This window comes from Odontomachus brunneus, unplaced genomic scaffold, assembly GCF_010583005.1.
Source record: "Odontomachus brunneus isolate Ranch 3 - 2012 unplaced genomic scaffold, Obru_v1 Obru_scaffold_026, whole genome shotgun sequence".
Taxonomy (NCBI): domain Eukaryota; kingdom Metazoa; phylum Arthropoda; class Insecta; order Hymenoptera; family Formicidae; genus Odontomachus; species Odontomachus brunneus.
The window spans coordinates 1,366,560-1,376,883 of record NW_022639476.1 but is presented as its reverse complement, the minus strand read 5'-3'; the positions used below and the strand labels follow the sequence as shown (position 1 = coordinate 1,376,883).

Here is a 10,324-nt window from a genome sequence, read left to right as displayed (position 1 = left end):
GAGAGAGAGAGAGAGAGAGAGAGAGAGAGAGAGAGAGAGAGAGAGCGCAAAAATAACCGAGGCGCGATATTACACACCACAATATGCGCGTCGTTCGACAAGCTCTCTCGTTCTGCCCCTCGAGCGAATAAATCTATACGGAATGCTCATCGAGCCGTGTGACTTGCACGCAAAACCGCAATTGCATCGCTGCATGTACGCGCGCGCTCACGTCATACACTGAAAGGCAAATTGCAGTTTTATTTTACCAATGTAATCACCGATAATAGCCGGCGGTTCGCGAGATTGAAGGAATTGAAATTTTCGTTCTTGTGCGTCACAGATCGCCGGCGATATATTTGCCGGCCCCGCGTGGAGTCGTTTGCGAACGCGGGCGCGGTTAGCGGATCGCGTTTTCCCATTTCGCGATTATGAACTGTCTCAGGCAGCGCGTATTACTTATGTTACATTCGGCGAGCCGCAGAGTAATGCGTTCCATTACGGTCGCCAGCGCACGCATTTCTCGCTGGTGTTTGCTCTCTCGGTGGCGTCGAGCGCCGCTGAAACTATTTATTCTGGGAGAAAGCACGAGAACGTGCGAGCGAGGAGGACAGAAAAGGAAAAGAGAAAAATTTCCCGTTTAAGGATCTCGCTCGTTGCGCGGAATCGAATCTCAGTCTTTCGTCGATGCGATCAATTAACGCGCGTCGATTACCTCCGATCGTTCGAAAACTGAACTGACGTTTCAATAATCGAATATGTATGTGTGATAATCGATGTGTGCGCCGGGTTTAGGTAGCTCCAAATTTCGGAAGCGAAACGATCGTTAATTAATAAACGACGTGCATACGCGAAACGTTCGTCTGCCACGTTTACCGCAATTCAATTTGTATATACTCCCTAAAGTACAATTGGTATGTTATTCACTGAAATGCTATGTTAAAACTGATGATTCAGTCAATAAGTCTAGCACTGCAATCGGTAAAATCTCGCTGATTAGATCAGTTAGTAGTAGCGACTATTTCCATCACATTGATGGATTTTGCGAGAACGGACAATGTCACACAAATCGCATGGAGGGAGTTAATTACATCGCCGTAAACGCGGAAAGTTGGATGATTCGACACATAATAAACACACAATATTCGACGTATAATAAATTTACTTGCCACAGATTTTGTAGCAAAGCCTTACTTTCATTAATAAAAATCAGTGATAGAAATTTCATGTTGGTGCGATATTATGATGTTATGTGGGATGACACGTGTTCGCTCATTGTTCCAGTCCCGTTTTTCATTTTTCATGTCCCGCCGCTAGTGAGAAATTGCGGGAGCTGATGATTTTTTGATGCTGTAGCGTCATGCGCGCAAAACGAATGCAAGAACGGAATATCGTAAATATACACCATTTCGTCGGTACATTGACGAGAGCGATAAACTAATGACCGATAAATCGATCGATGCCGCAGATAGAGAAGCGCGGCCGCTCGTTCCGCTGATTAAACGAATTTGCACGAGCGGATTCTGTTAACACCCCGACGACCACAGACCACCCGGTTTCGCGCAAATCGATGTATCCTGCATTTTGAATCTCGATTTCAAGCACCTTGAGCGAGATAGAGAGAGAAAGACCTAAAATGTTATATGTGGTTAACATTTAATCGCGCGAAACTTTTTTCAAAATTTCTCATAAAATAAAAAATAAATTTCCAAAAACCGGTTGTACACTCAATGCGGATTGTGGCGATGTAACGTACGCATTTTACAAAATAAACAACTAGCAATTGCAATTTTATTGACAGTCTCTATTATTGCACTTTTAGAAACGTAGCAAAATTAGGAAGATTTTGTGTGAAAAAGAAAAGAAAAATATTCTCTCTATGTGTTATTATCAAGATTGGACAAGTTGTCTTTCAAAAGTAATCATCACAGTTATCCATTATTCACTAGAAATAAATAATTTGTTACTGTTACCGTTATCAGTACTAACGCGGAAAATGATGACATTATCAAGTTGTTAATGACAATAAAGTAACTTGTAACAGCGTTACAAGTAATAACTTTCCATCCATGGCTGTCTCAAAGGTAAGGATCCGGAGAGAGATAGAGTTACTGTTTATATCAAAGTTAATACATATTAACTGCGGCATATTAACTTGCAAAGTTACTTGAGGAAAGCGCGGTCGTTTAGAACTCACGTTGACGTTTGAAAGGCACGAGAGTCGGGAGGGAGAAAAGACGCGGATAATATTTGGATAACTGCCGTTAATTAATTATTTATATAAAATCATTATTTTCATGTGACAGACGTTTCGTAGTAATAACATTATGTCATAATTATATCATAATATTAGCGCACAGACGAAAGACACAGAGTTGCGGTCAATAAGAAGCTTGGCTGCAACTAACCGCTTCGCTGCAGCGGATATGCGCAGACATCGCGTGTTATTCATCTATATTATAAATCGACAGTACATCTTACACAACCAATTAACGGGAAGCCCTATTGTATGTATAAATATTGCTCCACGACTATCGCGAATATTGCGACTTCGCGGTCGCACTTTGATATATTCCGGATAATTATAGGTAGACGACAGTAACCCTCGATGTTGCGAAGAAAGAGCGACACGCAGCGAGATCAGCGTATATCAGTCTCAAGTCAGGAATCACTTTCTCTATTTTTTTATCTATTTCTCCTCGCGTACGTGTAAAATACGACTGCTCTAATATCTAATCGCTGTGGTGAACAATAATTTATACTTGCAACTAATGCGTTGCTTGTTCATGCTTCGCGAGTATTTCTCCATGAATATTCGGGGGAAGAATAAATATTCGCTATCTCTTCGTCGGGGGTTATTTGTGGCTTGATCCAATATTAGTTGGTATCCAATGACCAATTAATTATGTTACTCAGGGAGAAGCTCATTTATCCGATTATCCCGTCCGATCGACTCTCTTCCTCTTGATTTATCCGTTTTTCGAATTTCTGGCGCGTAGTGTTGTATCGTGCTAGAGAGGGAGAGGGAGAGAGAGACGACGGCATCGGTGAGAAAAGATCAGCGAGCTGTGACTCACCGCGTGATCACACGCGTTTCCCATACATCAGATGCATCGGACTGGTATTTCATCTACCCGCTTATATCCCGTTACGCCCGCGCGATGGCTATTTGTTTCAAGTGCTCGCCAACGCTGCTTTGCGTTTTGCGGGCATTATTAAAATGGGCTATTACACAATTTGCATGGCGACAATGGCATAAGGCGGCGCGCCGGGAAAGGGGCGCCGGTGCGATAAACGGTAATAACGCAATTCCTGATGTGGTGAAGGGAAAAGGAAAGAGCAGAGGGTGTGTCGTCCGGGTTCGAGGATGCCCGTCGAGATAAGACAGATCGCGCGAGAACGACGGGAAAAAAATATTAGATGAAGGAATGTGCTGAAGGATGAGAACAACGTCGAGAAATATAATTGTTCCTCAGCCTCCTCCTCTCTCCCCCTTTGTCGTCGCGTATTGTTACGAGCGCTGATTAAAGCAGTCCTATGAGTAATAGAGATTTTAGGACCGAATATTGGTAAAACAACACGCGATACTTTGTGGAGAACAATTTATTCGGAATCTCTCACGCTCAGGGTGATCAGAGCCTTACAATGCAAGGTCTAATAATACGCTATCTGATTAATTGTCAAGTACAAGCCTGATCTGTATTCACTTTGGTAAAGTCAGACTCGGGTCTGATCAATTTATTGTTCGAAAGATCTGATCTTATTTTATCAAAGTGCATATAGAATAGGCCGGGTTATGTTTTGTAATGAATCGAGCCTGATTGATTCGCAGGGCTCTAAAAGCGATGTTAATCCTACGACTGACGACTGAACCGGATGATGGTACAAGCTCACTACGTTACATCGGAATGATATAATAATATGTAATTCTCAAGAAATAATTGCGAGAACTAGATTCTTTTATATCTAAAAGTTTTATATCTTCTATAGTCCTACTGCACTGAGAAAAAAATACTTGAAAATTTATTTGTAGAACAAAAATTTATTTCACAGAAACAAATTTTATTTCTTAGAAATATATTTTATATCACAGAAATAAATTTTGTATCATACAAATAAATTTCCAAGTGTCTTTTCCTCAGTGTATTAGTTCAAATATACCGAGTATTTGTGTTTAAAAGATATGCGCCTGAGTCAGTGATTTGGAATCGAGCTATTGTAAACTTTAGGAAATATGTTTGAAGGGAATAGACAAGGTTTCGAAGGAGGAATTTAATAGGACGCGCGCTGCGGCACGTAATAGTGCACGCGATGATTGACGGTGACGCACGTGTATGCCGTTTTTGTCTCGAATGTGAGGCGAGCATATGTATGCTCACGAAAGAGCTTTGTTCTCGCAGCCGCCAATAAACCGGCCATCTTTCAGAAGGGAACAAATCCCGTTTTCATATGGAATGTGCACATTTGTAAGATTCGTGCAAATTTGAATTTGATGACACAATAAAAGCAACGTTAAAAATTGAAAAGGCGCCACGATTAGACGTAACGATTGCATTGCTGTACTCTCTTAAAGTGAATCAGTGAAACATCATTGAAAGCAATGAATATATACTAATTTGTAGTTATAAGAATAGCACTGAATCTGCTCAATGTTATAATTATAACTGATATCAGTGACTATTCACTGATTCACTTTAAGACAGTACGCAAATTTAAGTGGTATAAATAACCGGATGTATTTATACTCGTATATTGGTGTTCCTTTATCATCCAGAAATAATAATAATAAGAGCGTATGTTTCTTCGAGATCGATAAGATTGCGAAGCCCTTTGTCCCAAAAGAAAGGTTCGCGAACTTCTACGACGAAGATTTTATCTGAAGGATATTGCCTATGCTTGTCAGCGTATTTACAGTGCAAGAATAGCAACATGACCCGGCCACCTTTCAGACGGGAATAAACAGTACTCGCGACAAACTGAATACAAATTGAATGCACCTTCTTGATGCGTTCTTGGTGGCGCGAAACCGATCGTACATGTTTACGTTGATTCTCCGCGAATTCTACTTCCAGTGACAACAATCAGTATCGCGAATTGTTCGACACGAGCGATACATTGATCTTTTTATAAAAGCTAAAATGTACGACTTGGAAAACCAACGATTTTCGACTATAGGATAATATGTCAAGAACTATGATAAAAAAAACAAGAAAAATTCGTAATAAATTTGTAGAGCACAAAATTTAAGAAGAATTTATATCTCGTAAGTTATGTTTATTTTATCGACCGACTGAAAAAGAAAGATAGTATAACAATAAGGATATCAATTAATCTTGAAGACATAAATGAAAGATATATGTGCACACACAGAAAAATGTGTTTAAGTATGTGTTACAAGTATTTCATAAGTCTATATATCCGCAAATCGATCATAAGTTTATCATAAGCATGAAATTTATTTAAAATACACTCTGAATCTTAGTAAGTTTTAGTATTTCCACTAAAAATATCAAATTAAAACTCGATTTACTTACTACTAATTTTTCTCCAATAAAACTTTTTAATAAAAGAGAAGACTATTTGTAAAAGAGAATAATTTTTTAAGCGTATGATAATAAGCTTTTCTCAAATTGCGATGAGTATATCTTATGACTATTATTAAGAAAGCTTTCTTTGTCGAAGATAATCTGAAAGATGGAAGGTAAACTGAGAAGGAAAATTAAAGGGAGACTAAGGAAAACTAAGAAGGAAAGTAAAAGTCGCTTTTCTTAGCAGTGGGATGATATTTTCCTGTGTACATAATCGTTAAAGTCACAAAACGAGCTAAGCCTATTCGACGCGCTATCTTCCTTACAAATTGTTCATTACACGAACAATTACATCGGTTACATCGCGAATTGAAATGTATAAAGCGCGTTTGACTTGAGAGATTGGTAAGTCTCGTTTTCGACCGGAATTCTTGTATCCGCGGCATCAGTTCAAGCTTTATGTTGAAAATTGATGGCTCGAACGTGACTAACGACCGAAGTGACTCGATATTTTCTCTCAGCCCGTTTTCGCGCTCCTCCCATCACTCCTCTTCCTCTCCCGCCTCCCGTCCCGCTCCCGTCGCTTCCTCGTAAAACGTTTGTCTAGTGACTCGCTTAATTCTATTATCATTTCGCTACGCAACTGTGTGGCGTTGTCAAATGATCCGAAATGACTCCGTCGAGGGTTAATGCAAGTCGCGTTAACGCGACTCGATACCCTCGATTATATCGACCGGAGGACGCTACTACGGCGAATTATGGTGCGTAACTCAGACTGACGTATTTCGGAATCGAATGATGTCGGCTGAGACGTGTGAAAACAATCGCGATCAGCCGTATTGGGATCGTGGTTTGTGTGTTTCTATTCGTATCCCCTTTCTAAAGTACCAGGATTAATATAGCTTAGAGGAAGATATTTAGAGATATCGATTAAAATTCGAAATCGTGGGTTGACTCCTCGCTGGAAATAAAAGCACGAGCCTTTATTCACCGTGCACTGGTTTATTTTGGATTGCGTTGCGCGTGAAAGGTAGCCGCAGCCGACGGTTGACAAAGCGAACTCGGCACCGAGCGCATTCCATATAAAAATTGGATCGCCATAGGAGGAAGTATCCAGATCAAAGAAATATCGAGTAACAACTCGGTTCTGGCGACAGATGTGAATAATAGAACAGATTAAATTCTCGCTGTTGTCACGTACCGTTGTTTCCGCTGTCCTCACAGAAAACGAGTGTACGCGTCGTACCGGATTTATGAACAATTTTTTTTCTCCCTTTCTTTAAATTTGTTTCCCTTAAAAATACCTGGGCCGCAGAGTTATCGAGCTAGTATGGGCAGTACTGCAGGTGAGTGTTATATATTTGTTATGTATTTTTTCTCTAAATTTCTTAGTGGGTGGAATCTCACTCGAAACGAGTGAAGAATATTGCCATTCTTCTCGCGCGGGAAAGTTCGGGTAGATTTCGCGAAAGGCATTTTGCATGGAGTTTCAAACAACTCTCTAAATTTCTTGAAGTTTCACTCAAAAAACGGGGTGATCACCGAGTCACTGAAATTCGAATGATTTCTCACTCACACAGTGAGTTAATTCTTCACTCCAGGTCTTTGAGTGAATATTTCCATTCGAAATCGAAGAGCTAGTCTGATGTGTTCCATCATCAATACATCAGAAATATATCCACTTTAATTGATTAAAACCTTCACTCTGTGGAGTTAAAATGCACTCCAAACTTGTGTGAAACGTTCACTTTTGCAACTTCGAGTGGCAAAAGTGAACAAGGGACTCGGACCTGGGTCTTTCGCTTGCCGGGCGACTAAGCCACTGAGCTATCTGATGCTCCACGCTCACGACACTTTCCTCTCCCTAGATAACGTTCAGAGATGCCGTTCGGAAGCGGCACCGTTCGGTTCCGTCTTCACTCGGAATGATAGTGAAAGTATGCTGCTTCCGAACGGCATCTCTGAACGTTATCTAGGGAGAGGAAAGTGTCGTGAGCGTGGAGCTCAGTGGTTTAGAGCAGTCGCCCGGCAAGCGAAAGACCCAGGTCCGAGTCCCTTGTTCACTTTTGCCACTCGAAGTCGCAAAAGTGAACGTTTCACTCAAGTTTGGAGTGAATTCTAACTCCACAGAGTGAAGGTTTCAATTAAAGTGGATATATTTATGATGTATTGATGATGGAACACATCAGACTAGCTCTTCGATTTCGAATGGAAATATTCACTCAAAGATCTGGAGTGAAGAATTAACTCTGTTTGAGTGAGAAATCATTCGAATTTCAATGACTCGGTGATCACCCCGTTTTTTGAGTAAAACTTCAAGAAATTTAGAGAGTTGTTTGAAACTCCATGCAAAATGCCTTTCGCGAAATCTACCCGAACTTTCCCGCGCGAGAGTTGAGGAACAAATAAGTATCCGTCATTTTTATCTCAGATATTATTTATCACTCGACACAATAGCTTCGCATGAGTGCGAAAGTGACGCGCGAAAAAAATATCGGTCGCCTTACACAAATGGGGTTCATTTTGCGACCCATAGACGCTTACTCGACGATCGAATCAGCTGAACAGTCAGCCAGCACCGATAATCTATCAAGGTGGTGACACCCCGCGAGTGTCAGAGCCAAGCACCTGTGGAATACACCTCTACAGGCAGAAATCCCAGTGGCGGCGGCGGCTTGTCGGACGACTCTCGCGCGAGATTTCGAGTTCGACGTGCGATGAGATATCGCAGTCGTGGGTGGCCGCGGGAATAGAGCAGCAGGTACATCGTGACCGAGGTACATGGGTACGTTTGATTGGACGAGAATGCCTCAGCGGCGCTCCGCGGCCAGGGTGGGAATTGATGACGCGGGGGTGGGGACTGTGCATGGGGCGAGAGTCGCAAAGTCGAGCGCGGGCTTATATAAACGGGCGGCAGACGCTTCGCCTTCGCAGAATCGTATCCACCGTCGCTGGACGACACACCACCGCCAAGCCACGCAAACGTTCTTCTGCGTTTCCGTCAGCTGCCACCCCCGGCTTCCGTCAGCATCAAGGTAAGTGTCACTTTCACGAGTGGATGTAAGCCCTCGCGCGAGAAACTCCCTTCGCGGCGTACGAGATGTTCCGAAACAATCGTCGGTAAATTGCGAGCGATTGAAAATATCAGCGGGGCGGTTTCGAAGATTGATCCTTATGAGAATAAAGTAATGAATATGATGGAGAATTGTTTCACCCTCTCTGGTTTTGTCAAGCTGCGCGTTCAATTTACGAATAGACTCGCAATTTCACACAGCTCCCTTCGTCCCACGAGATGTCCCGGAACGATTAGTCGTGAAAAGATCGAGGTGTCGGTAAACTGTTAAAAGAGCGAGCGATTGAAAGCGTCAAGGAGTCGTTTCAAAGATTAATCTTTACGAACCTTCAATAATGAATGATGGAACATTGTTAGCTTCGCTTAATTTCGAGGGTGGGCATTCTCGTTTGACGGAATTCTGAGTGTTTAATCGATTGGATAAACGATAAGGCTGACTTTGCCGGGGTTGGGAACTTTGTTAGTGAGACCGGTCTTTCGAGTGAATCGTCTAATAAGTTATGAATACGCGATCGTGCGGTCAGTCAGTGTGGTATGAACCGGTGTGATACGGGAGTGAATCTGCACTTGATTAGCTTGTAATAATTCCAGCCGCTTCGTCTCTCAGTAGTGAAACTCCGCGCTCCGGCTCAGACAGTAGTAAAGTCCGCGTCCCTTCGGGCAGTAGTTAACGTCGCGCTTTGTCAGGCCGTATAAATCACGGCGAGTACACGGAAATGGTACCGGCACAAGTAGATATATTTATGCGCGTCTCTTTGACTCTAAAATAAAAATGGTGACAATCTTGCTCGATATAGATGTGGAAAATTAATTTCAATTTCTCAGAAGTTCATGATTGGAAATAAAGTTAAAGCAGGTGAAACCGGCGAAATCTTTTATAAATTTTATAAATTTCTTCTATATCTATTATGTCTTCTATATTTTTTATAAATTTTATAAATTTCTTCTATATCTTTTATATCTTCTATATTTTTTATAAATTTTATAAATGTCCAATAGCGAGGATATTATTAATTTTAAAATTGAAGTAGCTACTGAATATACTAAAATATTAACTCTGTCCGATATGCTAGTGTAAAAAATTACGATTTTCTGAAAGACGCCACAGATAAAGATAAAGCTAAAACAAGCAACGGGACGTTTTTTAAACTCGGATAATGAGTTCATTCGGATTCATGTAACAGAACTTCGTTTCTGCGTGTTTTTTGTTTTTAACTTGAATCTCGATCTTACTACACTTGCGGATCTTTCTTATTTCAAAGGAAGATGTTAAGAAAATACGTGAAAATCAAGAGAAAAAGACAATTGATAAAAGAACATATATTCTTTTTTTGGAGCAATGCGCACATAGGATTTTTTTCCAGTCGTAGGATGGTTACGAAATATGTTACGAACATCTATGGCATACAAAACAGGCAACGATCGACACTTTGACGGCAGGAACAATTCGAATGGACCCGCGACGGCGTTCACATGACGAGGGTTGAAACGTAATAGGGAGAAAAAATTTACATAGACACAGAATTTGCATAGTTTCGGCGACGAGTATATTAAGAGAAAATGCCAGTTGTATCTCGGAGACGAAGGTACACGTTTCTCTCACTAGTTCAACCGCAGTGGTATATTACGAACTAAAATCCTCTCACATGAATCAATTGCTGCGGTGCGCATCTCGAGATATATATATATATATATATATATATATATATATATATATATATATATATATATATATATATATATA

The 10,324-nt window shown here is 41.0% G+C and overlaps 2 protein-coding genes across 2 annotated transcripts in view; one reads left to right on the top strand and one right to left on the bottom strand.

Moving 5' to 3' along the window:
• The window catches only part of LOC116842577 (transcription factor SOX-11-like), a 104,294-nt gene that overhangs the window by 73,478 nt on the left and 20,492 nt on the right, over positions 1-10,324 (bottom strand). The window lies entirely within an intron of this gene.
• Positions 8,401-10,324, top strand: part of LOC116842578 (diuretic hormone class 2) — a 31,257-nt gene continuing 29,333 nt past the window's right edge. Inside the window, exon 1 of the mRNA XM_032811981.1 lies at positions 8,401-8,542. The gene's annotated coding sequence lies outside the window, so the exon portion shown is untranslated. The remainder of the gene's footprint in view (positions 8,543-10,324) is intronic.